Source organism: Phoenix dactylifera, chromosome 10 (assembly GCF_051530095.1).
Source record: "Phoenix dactylifera cultivar Ajwa chromosome 10, Ajwa_hap1_PhDact_Kaust_v1.1, whole genome shotgun sequence".
Lineage (NCBI taxonomy): Eukaryota > Viridiplantae > Streptophyta > Magnoliopsida > Arecales > Arecaceae > Phoenix > Phoenix dactylifera.
This window is the reverse complement of record NC_143199.1, coordinates 17,929,026-17,946,920: the sequence shown is the minus strand read 5'-3', so window position 1 is coordinate 17,946,920 and position 17,895 is coordinate 17,929,026. Positions and strand designations below refer to the sequence as shown.

Sequence of the window (17,895 nt, the reverse complement as noted above, 5' to 3'; positions counted from 1 at the left end):
CTTCCTTTTGTAGATCCATTTGCATCCAATAGATACTGTACCTTCTGGTGGATCTACTAAGGTCCAGACTTGGTTGGAATACATGAAGTCTATCTCTGACTTCATAGCTTCCAGCCATTTTTCGGAATCGATATCAGATATCGCCTCTTTGTAGGTATTGGGATCCTGTACATGTTTCCTATCTTCCATGAGGAACATTTCCTCTGTATCCTCTACTAGTATACCTAAGTATCTATCGGGAGGATGGGAGACCCTACTTGATCTACGAGGTGGAGGAGGTACTACGTGTACTGGCTCTATGTGAATAGGTTCTATAGGATCCATTACTCGTTGCTTTTCAGAGACTTTCTCTTCAAGCTCAATTTTTCTCCCACTGCCTCTATCAAGGATAAACTATTTTTTCAAGAAGACGGCATGTCGGCTCACAAACATATTGTGATCCTCTGAGACGTAAAAATTGTATCTTAATGACTCTTTAGGATATCCTATGAAACGAGCACTTATGGTCCTAGGCTCTAACTTGTCCGCTTGCATTCTCTTGACATGGGCCGGACATCCCCAAATCTTGAGATGACCAAGGCTCGGTTTCTTACCATGCCATATCTCATACGGTGTGGTAGGAACGGATTTAGAGAAAACTCTATTCAATAAATAAATCGCGGATAATAAGGCATCTCCCCAAAGAAACATAGGCAGATCTGTGAAGCTCATCATGGATCGGACTATATCCAATAGAGTCTGATTCCTCCTTTCTGACACCCTGTTGAGTTGAGGTGTACCCGGAGGCGTCCATTGTGAGACTATGCCATTTGCCTTGAGATAGTCCCGAAATTCTCCACTAAGGTATTCTCCTCCTCGATCTGATCAAAGAACCCTAAGGATTTTTCCGGTCTATTTTTCTACTTTATTTCTAAATTCTTTGAACTTTTCAAAAGACTCAGATTTGTATCTCATAAGATACACATACCCATATCATGAATAGTCATCAGTAAAGGTAATGAAGTACGAATAACAACCCCTGGCTGACACATCAAATGGGCCACACACATCAGTGTGTACCAGGGTAAGTATTTCAGTGATCCTCTCCCCATGTCCTACAAAAGGTAGTCTAGCCATTTTTCCTTGAAGACAAGACTCACAAACTGGATATGACTCGGAAGTCAACGGGCCGAGAAGCCCATCTTTCTCCATTTTGTTCATTCTGTCCTCTTCAATATGGCCAAGCTTGAGGTGCCACAAATACTTCTGGTTTATCTCATCTCTGGATCTTTTAGATCCTATGGCACTCGCTACTTGCTCAGACACATTCACTGATACATCAACATGCAAGTGATAGAGACTGTCAATCATGAAACCACGTGCAACTAATTTATTTCTGAAATAAATAGAACAGCAGTCTTTGTCAAAGGTCAAAACATAACCATCCTATGCTAAACATGAAACAGAAATCAAATTCCTGCTAGCAGCAGGGACATAATAACAGTCTCTAAGTAGTAAACTAAATCCAGACGGTAATCACAGAGGATAGGTACCCACAGCTACAGCAGCAACTCTTGCCCCGTTGCCTACCCGAAGGGTCACTGCACCTTCCGCCAGCCTCCTACTTTTCTTTAGACCCTGCATAGTAGTGCACAAATGAGCACTAGAACCAGAATTCAAAACCCAACTAGAAGTAGAAGAAACCGTAAGGTTAGTTTCAATTACGAGCAAGTCTAACATACCTTCAGAAGGTGTGTCTGCCTTTTTGTTCTTTAGGCTCTCGAGGTATGAAGGGCAGTTTCTTTTCCAGTGGCCATCGACATTGCAGTGGAAACATTTTTCTTTGTCATTAGCCTTTTTCTTGTGAACTTCCTTCTTAGGCTTCTTGTCTTTCTTCTGCTTTTTACAGGCTTCTTTTTCTTCCAGTAGACTTTCTCTTGGGACCAGAAGTCAGCTCAGCAGCTAGAAGAGAGCCCCTTGAACCTTTCAAGGCTCCCTCAGCAGTTACCAACATGTTCAACAATTCGGTCTTAGTGCATTTAATCTTATTCATACGGTAGTTTACTATAAACTGCCCAAATGAATCAGAAAGGGATTGCAGGATCAGATCTATCTGCAGTTCCTTATGCATGGACATACCGAGCTTCTCAAGCTCCTCTAGGTCCTTGATCATAGTCAAACAGTGATCGTGGACAGACTGCCCCTCGCGCATCTTTGCCTTGAAGAGCCTCTTGGACACTTCAAAGCGTGCAGTGCAGCTCTGCTCACCATAAAACTCTTGCAGGTGAGCCAGTATTTCTCTAGCGGTCTTCATGTTCTCATGCTGGCATTGAAGTTCATTAGTCATGGATGCCATGATGTAGCACTTGACCCTAATGTCGTCATCTGTCCACTTTTGATGCGTCTCACGCTGATCATCAGTAGGACGTGCTGGTAACCTGGGGATATCGTTCTCGAGCACATACCCTAGTTTCTCACAATTCAGAATAATTTTCAGGTTTCTAAGCCAGTTTTTGTAGTTGGTTCCAGTCAATCGGTTGGTCTCAAGGATACGGGTCAAAGGGTTCGAAGCTGACATTGTGATCTGTAGAGAGTAAAGATTCTAGTTAGACTTTGTACTTGAACTTTATTTATTTTAGGGTCTTTTAAAACAAATATGCTTCCACTATTTTTTCGAATCTCTCATACTCTCCTGATGGAGAAACGAAAATCCTACGCGACTAGGATTTCTAGTGGGTACTGCGGTCTCATCGATTTACATGCCCCCTCACCTAACAGTTATTGGTGACATATAGATGGATGAGTGCACAACTCTTGTACAATGCTTCTTAAGCAAATTGTAGTGGTACTTGGTCTCTAAGTGATAAAGACCTCACCTAACAGTTATTGGCCCAATTACTTAGTTAAGTCAGACCCACCGTATAACCGTAGAAATAAAGTCGTCATTGGGTTCTCACCTAACAGTTATTGGTGCCCAACCCCACCTTTACCCGCAACATCTCATGTCTAATAGAGAGGTCCAGTCCCCCGATGCAACTTGCTCGCTGTGTCCAGCCGAGATAAATCAACACCGAAAAGACCTTAGCAGCTCTACTACGGTGGAAGACCTATGGACTTAATATTGCATAATCAAGTCTTAGTGTTTGCAACTTGAGTTCTTCATAAGAGTAATCGAACAATTGACCAGGTAAGCAGGTGGGAGGCTCCCCTTACTCAGAAAGTAAGGTCCTAATTAAGTAACCACCTTTTAGCCTTGCCTAGATACCAATTAAATCAATTAATCTAATATGACTAACTCATGTTGCTTCACCCTTGACTGATTAGGGAGGTTTCGATTTAGGTCTCACTCGATCGCGTATTCACATCTCATATAAATATAAATCTATCCGCATAAACATAAGCATTAAACATCCAAGCATTTATTAAAAATAAAATTAAATGGTGATGATCATGGATCCAGGATGGAGTCATTTTACATGCACATGCACGTCAATTGGTTTGATCGTCTTCAACTCTTCACTCGATCTTGATCCCCTAGGTCCAATTGTGATCAACTCCTTGATCCATCTTCAATCAACCCTTGATCTCGATCCGCGCATGTTGAGCTTGTTGATGTACATATGATCAACCATCGACGTGCAACACACATCACAGATTACATCCCAGATTGCTTTAAAAATTAAAATTAAAATAAAGAATAAATTACAACCCTTTTCATGAGATATGCAGGTCTCTAATACATGAATTTAAGATGCACACAGGCATCTGAAAATTAAAATTACATGCATCACAGAACATCGCAGAACATTTCAGCACATTCAAAGGGTCCATCCATGATCATCACCATACGCATCACATGCATAATCTGTAATTTAATTGATTATTCCATCTCATGACTTGCTGATCATGCTAGATTTGACTCTAAATATTTGTAATCACATTATCAAAGCATTAGAATCATTAATCTAAGCATCTAAAAATTAGTATGCAGAAAAATCAGCAAGCTGAAAATTCTGCATACATAAATTTCAGCAAGCATAATCCTTTAAATTTTAGATCTAAAATGCCTTGAAAAATTTAATTCTAATCTTAATCTACATAACCATGGCTCTGATACCACTGTTAGCATCCCTCATATGCCATGAAAATTTCAAAATAATTTTCAGATTGCAGTGGAAAAACATATGCGGGATCCGTTCATCGATGAACGTATTTTAAAACCTTTCGTTTGTAGATAGATTAGAATTAAATTATTTTAAATCATTTTAAAATCATTAAGAAGATCAGATCTTCACCTTGTGCGAGTAGATGGTCTCTGCAAATCTAATTTACGTGGTATTTGATGAGGGTTCAATGGAAGCCGCACACGCGTCCGGCCTCTACAGGTATCCACACGAAGTACTGACTCGATCGAAGCTTTTGGATCTCACCGGGGTGCTAGCTCCCTTGCAGAGATGGCTATGGATGGCTGAAGTCCTCTTCTTTGAATCAACCTTTGATTGGCTTGAGAGGAGGAAGAAGAAGGAAGAACCAAGGAAGAAGAAAAACAAGGTACTATGCAGCCTTTTTCTTTTTCTTCCTTTTGAAACCAAGATGAAGAAGGAAGAGGGCGTCCTAAGCTTTTCTTTTTCTTCTCTTGATTGTGGCTCAAAGGAGGAAGATGGAGGAGGGTGCTCATGGCTGGAATGAGGAGAAAAACATTAACATTGGCCGAAATCCCATGCTCCCCTTTTGAAATATTAAGAGATAAAGATGAGCTCCTATTTTTTAGGAGCTCATCCTTATCTCATTTTTCATGCCACCTAGGAGGGGTGTGCGCCCCTCCTTTTTCTCCCACGCAATGCCCAAGAGGAGGGGCGTAAGCCCCTCCCTCAAGTCCATATTAATCTGCCATTTAATCTAATTAAAGGGTATTTTAATTTGGGTGCATTGCATGAGTCCAATCCTAGTCAAAATAGGATTTGTATGAACCCATTTCAATTTTCTCCTTATCCTAATCTAATTAGGATTTAATAAAACCATGACTCTATTGAACTCTTCAATCCTAATCCAATTAGGAGTCATTTAATTAATTAGATTAAAATTAAAATTAATTAGGACTTAAGAAAATCCTAATCTAATTAGGACTTGTCCAAATTTCAGCCCTAAGACAATTAGGACTTTAGAAATCCTATTCCAAGTAGGACTCTAATTTAATTTGAAATCCTAATCCAATTAGGACTTCATGAATCCCACTCCAAGTAGGACTCATGATCAAGTCCATTAATTAAATCCAATTAATTAAATTAAATTGCAATCTGATTGCAATTGTTCCTTCTTCTAACCACTAACTCTTAGCGGGTTAACCATTTATCAATCTAATTGATCATATGTGATTCTTAATCACAATTCAACCATCGGATCGGTCAATACTTCTAATGTGTGTGACCTCATAGGTTCCATTCTGACTGGTAGTGGGATATATTGTGATCTCTATCACAATATCATTGAAAACTCCTTTTAATGGGTTGAAACAATTCCAACTCAACTCACCAGGGATTATCGACCATCGAGATGATCCCTGTGAGTCTCACCATCCACTAGTGACACCTAGCAGTATGTAGTGGCTACCCAGCAGAATAGAATGATGAACCTCTAGGTGCAGTTATCGTATGATACAGTCCTTCTATCGTGGATCCCTACAGACCGGAGGTCATGGATAACTCGTCAAACTCCGACGTCTGTCATATGTCTAGATTTATTCGACTTGAGTTCGATAGTGGAAAACTCTTTCTCCACTTTATATTACTGCCCTGGCTAAGGTCTTAGAACTCAGTCTAATAAATCATATAGGATCACTCCTCTTCTATCAAGGTCGATAGATTCCATGTAAGTGCATACCCTACTCCTACAGTGAACTTACTGCAGCCAATCTACACTACAAGGACCCATATGGCTAGAGACCATGTATACGTATAGTCAAACTACAATAACCTCACTGTAAGTAGCCGAAGCACCGTATGTCAACGGACCAGTCATACTACTGCAACATCAAGTAAGTCACTGACGAGTGGATAAACATCCAAGTGACTTCTTATCTTGGTCACGCTCAGTACCCTTGTTCTCTAACAAACACCTGCACTATCACTTCAGTGTCCCTACACTGTGGACTCGAGTCTCGTCCATCCAGAAGGAAAGTGATCTGTGCACTGATCGGATCAATCACCGTCCTCGTGATGATCCATTGATCAGGAGCATTTAGAAATTAATCACCAATGATATATGGCTCAAATTCTCAACTCTTGAGAATATGTATCATCATCTTATTAATTTTTTGGACGATTCATAGACACATAAACAATATGAATGGAAAGATGCCCATTTATTATTCAATAATAATAAAGTCAAGTACAAATTTATGTCCCAGAATTAATAATGTGTCCAACAGATTGGCTTCTAGGGCATATATCTAACATATAGATTATGGGCCGGATCTGTTTAGATATTATTTGTAATAATTCAGGACCTCATTCTTGGGCTTATGGGCGAGGATTGAAAACTGTATGTGGATCATGTATGAAACTCCTGTGTAGATGGAGAATATATTTGGGATGAAATTCCAGAATTATTCTTGGGCTTTACCGAGAATTTGAAATTTTAGATCTTTTCAGATTACAATGTAGATTGGAATTTTGATTGGAAGTGATTTAGTAAATTATGAGAATATTGGTTGTTTAAATTATTTTAAGATGATCAACGGTATTAACTCTGTGATTGGAAAATATTTTCTGATGGGTTTCCTTGTTAAGGGGAATTTCGTTGTCAAAGAAAAGAATAGTATTTTTGATTTTGACTGATATGGATATTATCATGTTATTAGTAGGTTCTTCTATCTGCTGTGAAAAAAAAATGAGAGAGAAAAATCTGGCATTCTAAGTCTAGGATTAATAGTTCCTGCATTGGCTAATCTTGGATTTGGAATGATTTAGTATAGATCTATTTTCTCTTTGATTTGTAGCTTATTCCTTTGAAAGAATTCAGGGATAAATATCAATCTTGAAGAATTGATTTTATTGGAGATTATAAAGTATTCATCTCGGTGAAATTATTAATAATTTAAATTATCGCCTTTGGATCCAAATAATCGATCTTGTTCATGTTTATCGAAAATTATGTAATGTATATGAAACTTCAATTCAAAATTGGGATTTATAAGCCGATCTAGGGTCTTTTGTCAATATTGTTGCGGTTGCTGATAAAATCTAGATTTGCATAAAAAAATTGAATTTTAGAGGCTTACATGATTATGATGGAAGATTTTTAATAAATGCCATAGATCTCGATGAAGAAAACTCTAGAAGAGATCGTCGAGTCAATTTTACTTATATCTATTGATTTAAGGTCTTCTAACTTGATGGAGCATTGAGAAATTTTTTCTAGTTATTTTTACTTGTAAGAGTTTGACTTGAAATCGTCTAGTTGAGTAGATGAGAGAATTAAGATTTAAATTATTTTGAATTATAGTAACTAGCCTATATGGTGTTTTTGAACGTATCAATTGACTCGAGGATCAGTCTAGATGGATGTACTCGGGGGAAGTTAGAGGATGAAACCAAAAGTTCTTTTTGGGCTTTACTTGGAAATTAAAATTTTGGATCTTCTTAGATCAAAATACAAGGTAGTATTTTGATTAAAAAAAAAGTTATTAGTGAATTCAAAAAAATTTGGTGGTTTGAATCAGAGTGCACAGCGAAAGTGTAGTGGTCTGAACTATTTTTCTAAGTTGGTCAGAAGTATTATCCCTTTAATTCGGCAAGTTTTAATAACAAAAGACTTGATTTGATTTTGAATTTTTAGATGTCGCTGCACTATCTTAGGTTTCTAATTTTATGTCGTGCTAAAGAAATGCTTAACATCTTGAGACTAAAATTAATGGATCATCGATTATGATCTTGGATCTAAAATATTTTGGTGTACACCTCTTACCTCCTAAATCCGAAGCTTGTACTTCTTCAATTAATATCAACCCTCTATTTGATTGAAAGAGATTGAGGTTATCTATCGATCTTGATAAATAGTCTACTAAGGGTGGATTAGAGTTGTTTATGACCTAATCTTGTGATAGATTGATTAATAAAGAGTAGTTGATATTTTGACAAAGAAATTTGATGTTCTTATTCAAAATTAAGACATTGATTTTTATTTATGAGAGAGAGAAGTTTGATTTACATCATCTATAAAAAGAACCAAATTTGGAGGTATTGGACCTTATTCTTATGATAAGATGAAATTGTATTGGTAAGTAGAATTATTGGAAGACTTGAGTTAGCCTTCTAGTAGAGAAGAATGTTGTTGATTTTTTTTAATCTGGAGGTAGCTATGCAATTTTCACCGGTGGGTTTTTTCTATTGTTGACAGTTCTTCGGAGAATCTTGGGCATCCTAAATTTAGTGTTAACAGATTGATGGTTCCTTGTTGGGCTTAGACCTAGAATGCTTTAACATTGGTTCCCTACTCCTAGTTATGACATCGTCAATCTATCTGTTCAAAAGGGTTTGAGGTTTTTTCTAGGATAAAGTTGATCATTAAATCATGGGCAAAGTTAAGAGAAGAAAAAAGATTATAGATTATGAAAAGTTCCTATTTGTATTAAGCCGATTATGATTTTTGCGTGGAATTAATCATGAACAATTAATTTCTTGGGCAAAGAATTATGGCATTTTAATCCAAGGCTGGAAGGTTAGTCTTATTTTGAAAGAAATCAAAAGAACTTGCTATGAATCATAGATGGAAAGGATTAAGTTTTGAGATGCCGTGATTTTGCCAAAATCTTGTAAGGTTGCATTTCGAGAGGGGGATTGTTTAGAAGCTCGGGAATGATATGATGTTTTCATACTTTCAAAATTTGAAGCCTTAAGTGAGTTAATTTCGAGGACGAAATTATTTTAAGGGGGGAGGAATGTGAGACCCTGGAACTGGGCCCGGTCCACTTGATCGGCCCAGTCCCAAGCCTTGGCCTCACGTGCAACACACGTGAGACAGCGGGATGGATTCCTTCCATCCCGAAGAAGAAGGAAAGCCCTGTTTTTAGGGCTTCTTCCTCCTTCCTTTGAGGCCACCCGAGGTAGCCGCCGTGCCCGAGTTTCCCTTGGGTTGGAGCTTCTTCTTCTTCTTCATGTTGTCGTCGAAAGAGAGAGGGAGAGAGAGGGCCATTGGGTCGGTCTTCTTCGGTACGGGGGTCTTCTTCTTCCTTGCCGCCGAAGAAGAAGAAAGCCGTCGGACTTTCATCGGGGCTAAGGTAAGCCTTCTCCTCCTCGCTTGGTGATTAGCCATAGTGTGTGGTGGTTCTGAGCCGGCCGATCGCCGGAAATTGGGCCCGGAAGCTCTTGCCGTCGGCCTCGTTCGCCGTCGCCAGCTGCTGGGGTTGGTCGGGCTTGCTCCGCCGCCTCCTGCTGCCACCGTAGCTGGCCACCACGGCTTCCCTTGGACTCGACCGAGGAGGGAATAAGAAGAAAGAAAGGGAGGGGAAGAAGAAAGAACGGGTAGGGAAGAAGAAAGAGGTCGGGAGAAGTTTCTGGAGAAGAAGAGAAGAAAAGAAAAAGAAAAGGAAAGGAAAGAAAAGAAAAAAAAAAGAAAAAAAGAAAAAGAAAAGAAGGAAAAAGAAAAAGAAAAGAAAGAAAACAAAAAAGAAAAGAAGAAGGAAAAAGAAAAAAAAATGAATAAAGAGAGAGAGTGGTTTACGGGAATGAACCCAAACTCGGGGTGCTAGGCACTCCTGTAGGGCCAGCCATGGGAGGATATTAAAAATTTAAGTCTTTGTATACATATATTGTGATGAATTTTAAAAGAAGAATATGATTTTTGAATATTAGGTTCTGCGAGGGATTTGCGGAATTAATTAGATTTGTTGTGAATCGCGTTCGCAAGGTAAGTGATGTAACCTCTTTTCTAGATTTATCGGCAAACTACATATATGTTTTACAAATCGAATTATTCGTGATTTCGAATTTGATACATGGATTATATGTATATTTTTAGATATATTGTATGACTCTGATTGAACGTATTTGCTTCTGATTTGAATTGTATTTAATTGCTTTGACATTGTATTTTTCGGCTTGGAACACTGAACATAATGTAAGAAAAGATAATGACTTGAAATAGATTAAGACTTGCAGTCGGGCTATGTTGAGGACCCTGCCAATGGAGGCTAATACATTGGTACGGCAAGAAGAATAGTCGGTGATATGACCCTGCCACAAGAACATATGGTCATAGTTCCTGGCTGTTGAGTTGAATCTGATAAATTGAAAGAAGTTAAGATATGAACAATATTTGATTTTGACACTGTATGTTTTATAACTGAAATATGAAATAGAGAACTAATTGAACTATCGACCTGGCTATGTTGAGGACTCCACCAATGGGGGCGGATACGTTGGCAATTAACTATCCTGAAGGACTCACCGCAAGAAGATTAGTTGGTGTTGATGACCCTGTCACAGGAAACATGTGGTCATAGTTCAGGATCGACAAGATGAATTGAATATGTGAAAAAATCTCGAAACCGTGAAAGGAATCTTATGAATTTAAGAAATATTTGACTTATACTTAGGAACTGCATATATATTTATTTTCCACATATTATTGCTTGATTTATGTAGTTAGAGTGTTCATTACTTACTGGGCTGTCTAGCTCATTATACAATTTCTTGTTGTTTTACAGATTCCGAGAACTAGTCTATTGGGGTTCTAAAATGGGAGAGCGACTAGAAGGATTGTGGCACAAGTTATCTTAGATTAGGGTTATTTAAGTTGATTTGTTATCTTGGACATTTATTATGATTGCTGGACTTTTGTTATTTTAAAAACTAGGTTTCTGCATGTTGGTAAATTATTATTCCGCTGCGTATTTAGAATTGTGAGACCTTATGACTTGAGTTAGTCAATGGAATAAGATTGCATTTATTCAGTTAAATTATTTTAGAATTACATAATTGAGGTGTTTGGTTTAGATGCCTTGCATGCTTGTGGGAAGAGTTTCCTATGGATGTGCAGCGGTTGGCGCGGGCCCCCGACTCGCGATCTCGGGCTGGAGGCGTGACAGATAATTTCCCATATGCATCATGTTACACATACTTCTTTCTTATTGGATTCTATGAGAAAGGAACTAAGCATCTTTGACTTACGTGAACGATTGAATCATGTGCTAAGTCCTCAACCTTGATGCCCAATGTCGAGACCAAATCGATAGATATAAACTTATCATGTTAGTCTGTATCAATTGATCAGAAAACAAAAAATAACATAAATCTAAGAGTAAATTTATAAAAATTCAAACATAATTAATTAATTAAAATCCTAAAACCAGAACAATTAAAAATACAATAAATATCAAATAGTGAGGTACAAATAAACTTAAATAAAAGATACAAATAACTAAATATATATAAATTTAAAGATGAAAATCTCTAGTTTTTGGGCCACCATCGTCCATCCATCTCATCCCCCAGGCAAGACTCATGGCCACTATAAGTTGGAGCATTTTAGAAGTTCCCTCCGAGCATGCCAACATTGTGACTATAACATTTAGAACATCACCCAAAAAATAAAATAGAAGATATTATTTTATTTTTTTTTGGCCCTTTATAAGTATCCAAGATCTTCCAGCACATATTCGATGGAGGACTATGCATCTTATCTGGAACACAAACAATTCAATTAAAATCACCATGATTGGCTCGTGAGCTCCAAAAGAGTCTATGTTGTAGTGTCTTTGAGTTGTACATGGGTTATAAATTGGGTGCTTGTTCTAATATTATCTTTAACGACTTGATCCTCTTCTAAAAAAAATAATTAGTCAGTAAGATATTATTTGAGTTTTTTAGTCCTATATGAAAATTTATAATCTTTTTCGGCGCATAACTGATGTTGGATAAGTACACACTCATATGACTCTTCACAATGATAATCCTCCAGGGCTACAGGGTTGCTGGGGCTGAATTTTTTTTTTTAAAAAAAAGGAGAGAAGCACTGAGGCGGTCTCCTAAGGCCCCGGCCCAAAGAAAGCCCACTGCAAAAAATGCCTCAAAGACAAAATGGAAAAAAAACCCTCCCTGTGAGTCCGTCTTAGGACGGCCCACTACAGAAAAGGCCTAAAAACAAAGCAGCCTTAAGAGCCAAATATATTGGGCCGCTTCTGGGCAAGTGTGGCTTTAGTTTATAAAAATGGCAAGAATCGTGCCACTAGTTAACCTTGCCATATGTGACAGGTGCCAAGAAATCTGCCACCACTTATTTACCTAAAATTTAAATTTTCCATAACGTTTTTGAAATGAAGAAATGCATGTACTTTGGTGCAAATTTTGAGGGCTTGTGCAGTAGAGGTTTTGATATTTGGTTGTTTTTAGGAGGTGACAAAAGTCGGGTATCTACAATGACGAGAGGGGGGATAATGTATATGTGCGTACATGATAGAAAGAGAGAGAATTTGGAGGCAGTTGGGCGACATGTCAAATTAAGAAGATTTTTTTTAAAAAGAGAGTATATGGCTAATTGAGGTATTGTTTAAGATAAATGAAGGAGAGTATTTCAATAATTAAAAATGACAACTGAATCAAGGGGGCGTATTCCCTAATTTCAAAACAATCATTCTTATATATAGAATATTTTGACCAAACAATATATCATAATCTATAAAAAAAATTAAGTAATACAATAGAAGTTAAGATTGATGTCAAAGTCGAGATCCAGTTTCTAGTCAATTTTGATAATTTTTATATTTTATTTTTAAAGATTCAAAGTCTTAGCTAGAAGAGAAATTCAACTTAGATTTGAAAAAATATATCTTTCTAGTAAGAGCATATTTGCATATTCTTCCATAATTGAATTGAAAATTTTATAAGAAGAAAAAAAATGTGCCAATGAGATTTTTTTAATTCTATAGGATTTGGACTGTGGATGTTTGATTGATAGTGCCTTGTTTAAATAGACGATCCAATTTACGAATCTTGCAGGATTTTCAATCCTATCCTATAGGAATATTCAAGCATGCGCTAAAAGTAAATATATTATACCACCGTTTTATTCTTCTAGGGTGGAGAGTAAAAATCATAAAACTTTTATTTCGATCTTTCTATAAAAATTTATTTATTTATACTATTTTCTATCTTTTGTAAGAGATTCAAACCGGGCGGATTGCAAAAAAAAAAAAATTTCTCTCTCTGCAATCATATCAAGTTCTTACCAACTGCACTCTTTTTGGTCATCGCTTCAGCAAATATTTCAAAAATAAGTTTGTTTTTGGATTAATTCTATGAACAGAAAGAACACAAGTGCGTAAATAAAAAAAAATGAGTTTATCTATCAATTATCTAAATAATAAAAAAATCTTCAATCAGATGCAATTTAGACTTCTGTTTGTCCAACTTTTATATATATATATATATATATATATATATATATATATATATATATATATATATATATATATATATATATATATATATATATATATATATATATATATATATAATTATAATTTTTTACTACCAAGAAGCTATCTAGCATAGCTATGATTTCTAGAAAGTAACTAGGTGTCAGTAGGTCGGATTCAGTATGATTAATGAAAAAACTAAAAGCAAAATCAAAATCTGCTACCACCCCCAAAATTAAAGCCGAACCTGAACAATCTTTAAAATAAAAAACCATAACCACCGCTAAAAAAATTGCAAAATCAAAATCAAAACCGGCAACCATTTAAATTTTTTTATTCATTTCATTTTTTTTGCATATAAATAACTAGATTAAGGATATTATCAATAATTTTCATAACATAATTTATTCCAACTTACCTAATAAATATATCTAAAAATAATAGCACAACCATTTTCAATGAGTTAGTAATTTGAATTTATATTAAATATAAAGGATATTAAGGATATTAAATATTAGATTTGTTCGGTTTCAAATTAGATTTCGGGTTCAGTGGTGTAATTTCGGATTTTGGATTTGGATCAAAATTTTTAATCAAAAGCACAAGGTTTCAAAAACATAACTATAAAATCTTATTTACTGGGACAACAAAAGGAAATATCCACGATTTGCCCAAATCAGCCTCTTAAAAGTTTTACTTGGAGACTATAAAAAGCACTATAAAACTAGTAATGGCCACTATAAATGTCATTTATAACAAAAAGTAAAACTAGTAATAAAAAGCAATGATACTATTAATTTTAATCACCAGGTAAGATATTTTTTTTTTTGATATAGGTCAAGGCTGGTAAGATAATTTTAAAATCTTGTTTTATATATACTTATATCTTCTTGCTAAATATAATAGTAATGCTCAAGATGCAATTCCACTTTCGAGCGACTTGACTTTTATATATGCTGCCAGTCTGGTGAGCAACTTTGCGGGCATTTCGATTTGCTTGGGAGTGTGAGTCCACTCTTGGTATTACTGATTAAGGTCAAGTGCATTGCATTTGTCTAATTTTTTCAGTAAAACTCATTATATAAAATAATAAGTGCATTTAGCCCCATATTATTTCAATAAAATAAAATGATAATTTTAAAATTAAAAATTCTTATACTCTTAAGATATTTAAAGTATTTAAAATTCAAGATAGTAATTATGTAAAATTATAGATATAGAACTACTTTGACAATCATTATTTTAAAAAAAAATGCTTGGGACAATCTTTGAACAAGTATCGCAATGTTTTGAGATCAAAAATCTCGACCACGAGCTATGGGAAGACGTGATTGGAATAGGTTAAGATCTTGGCCTCCATCAATATGGAAAGCCGGGTAGGAGGAATAAGTCGAGTTATTTAAAAATTTTGTCCAAAATTTTAGTAACCAAGATATCAAAATCTCGACTACTTTGAATAATTTATAATTAATAATTAACCTAAAGCTGTAAAGGGTTTTTTACATAGATATCCTCCTAAATATCGGATTTTGTGTAAATACCCTTTCAAAATTGATATTTGCATGTATACCCTCGTAAAATACTTGTTTTGCTATTCTACCCTTTTTTATTCTTGTTTTTGCATGTGTACCCAAGCCATCTAATGTCGCTAAAAAATTAACGGTTTCAAATTAAAATAACTAAAATACTCTTAATGAGTAGGCATGCAAATAGAAACATTTATAAGGGTATACAAGCAAATAGTAACTTTACAAGAATAATCATACAATTTTCTATATTTAGAAGAGTATATATGCAAAAAAAAAATCTAATATATGGAAAGAATTTAGATACATTAATTAATGTGATACCCTTCATAATCCTATATTTATTAATTAATATCTTCTCTCTAGGCCTTAGAAGAAACTTGATGTTGAGCATCCTTTGCATAAAACACTTTGAAATATAAATAATTATTTTAAACCTATTTGGCACCATCACCATTTTTTTTGTTTTCATTTTTGTATAAATTAGTGAAATTTCATGTGGTCTTATGGAATGCAGCTTGAAGACCTGCAACAAATCAAGTCAAATCCAAGCTCTATTGTGTCCAAAGTTATGAAAGTGTTTGCTTCCAAGTCAACATCTGGTGAGAATAACTTGCCAGAGAGTGCTGCTAGATCTTTATTTTTGAGCTCTTCATAGATGGGTACTACCAGTCTTGGTTTTGATTCGCCATCTATTTTTACTGCTGCAATGAATGGTAGTGTCACACACCTGGGCATTGTGGGAAGAGGCATAAAGCAGGCTACTGTAAGCCCAGTCAGTGTAGAACCATCTCCTAAGAAGCCTATATTTGATTCATCATCAGAAAAAGCTGATAGCAGCCCTTCAGAGCTTATAAATTCCATAGTCCAAGATACTTAGTCCGTTTGTAGCTCTATTTCACAGTAGTTAAGATTCTTTTTCTGCAAGGCTACACATTCACACGAAATAGATATTTTGTGCTTTCTTCAAAAAGTAAAAGCTTATGAATATCGTCTTGATAATTGTAGAACAAAATAGATTGCTAAAAAAAAAAAATCCATATCCAACATAATCTTCACTGCTCTAGCAAAACATGCAATCAAATCTGCAATTAGTAAAAAAAATAAAAAAGAATAAGTATGAGAATTAACTCTATATCAACCAATAAATTATATTTAGTAATAATGCTAAAAGTGATCCAAATAATTTGAAAGTAAATAAGGTGCAAAAGTTGAGATAGGTATATCCAACATGTACCAATCAAGATTGTGGGTAGGCATTATCTTCTCTAACTAAAGTTTCCAATCTTTTAGTTTGCTTGCAGGATCATCCTTTGTTTTTTTTCCTGTTGATGCTACGAACACTGCACGTGTGCCTCTTGTAATTGATACTCTTCCTCTCGAACCATTTTTCTTAGGCCTACAATATTTCAATGATAAGCAAGTGATAAAGGACAAACATCATTAAGTTAGAGTAGTGCTATATGTTACCTCCCAAGCTTCTTCAGTGTAGAAGAAGAGGATATTGAAGCTTGAGATTCGTCCATTACTGAATTTTTGCAGGTCTTTGCATGATGCCCAAGATCACTGCAACGCTTACATTTGTGCATCTTCTTCGATGTATTCTCATCTGCACCCATAATTCTTTATTTTTTAGGCCTTCTTGGAGGTCTTAGACTGAGCTTAAATATCAACTTTTATCCATTGGGCCTTGTCAGGTAATGGTCCAATTTCTAATGCATAGGCAGTCTTATACTTGGCAACAATGAAGTACTCCGAGACATAATTTTCTTAATTTGCACCTCTCATACTACAAATAAAAACTGTAACATGTACACAAGGAATGTCCGACACCTCCCACAGTCGACAAGAGTACCTTTGTTCATTTAGAATTAGTTCATGTCTTCCATTAGTCTCAATTACTTCATTACCATAGGAACTAAATTTTCTTTCCAGCGGGCAGCATTCTCCTTCTTGCTTCTATTTTCACCATAATTTTTTATCTTACAATATCTAATAAATCAAGAACTGGCCTATGTCTAGTCTCAGAAATTCAAGCATTGAATGACTCTGAAAGGTTGTTTGTTATATAAGAGCACTTAGCTGTGATGCAAACTGAGATCTACTCCATAAACTAATATTTTCAGCATTAAGATATTTGAATGCCTCCAAGCTAGCCTCCTTTATTTGATTGATGATATCATCATGTTGAACTTTTGTATATGCCCTTGCAGCTTCCCATACCTTAATTTTAAGCCAGTGTTCTGGAAACTTTGTTTGAAAGTTTTTGTACAAGTGTCATGTATTTTCTATGTTCTGCTTGGGGTTATATATGTTGCATTTCTTCTTTGAGTCCATTTTGTCGATCTAATACAAGTACTAGACCTTTTGGAGTTTGAATTGATCCTTTAAGTGCCTCCAAAGCCCAAGTCCAGTTATCACTATTTTCAGATTCTGCAATATCAAAAGCAATTGGAAACAAACTATTATTTCCATCAAGTGATGTAGCAGCCATCATCATAGCCCAAAACTTTCTCTTTAAGTGGCAGCCATCTAGGCCTATAAAAGGCCTACAACCAGTTAAAAAGCCCGTACTGCAAGCTCATAGACAAATAAAAAAGCGATGGAAGTAATGCTTGTTACCAACCACATCTAACTTTAGCTTTACTATGCTACCCGAGTTTCTTCTCAAAAGCTCCTCCTTGAAATCCTCCATTCTCTCAAAAGAATCTGCCTAATTACCATGAATCATGGACATGACAAGCTTCTTTCCTCGCCAAACTTTATGGTATGGAAGCTCAAGATGATGGAATTGCAACAATCTCTTTCTTAACTCAATAGGCGACATGTCACCCTCTTTTCGTAGCCAACCAATAATTCTATCACATATCCAAAATTGTGTGGCTATCTTATTGCCGCATTTGTTTATAGATGAGCACGTATGAGGTTCCTTCAATTTTTTGACCTGCACATACAAATAGAACAATATATTAATAC

The 17,895-nt window shown here is 35.8% G+C and overlaps 1 pseudogene; it reads right to left on the bottom strand.

Annotated features, from left to right (window-relative positions):
• Nucleotides 1-16,581: 16,581 nt before the first annotated feature.
• LOC148702274 (uncharacterized) lies at nt 16,582-17,439 on the bottom strand (annotated as a pseudogene).
• Nucleotides 17,440-17,895: the final 456 nt, after the last annotated feature.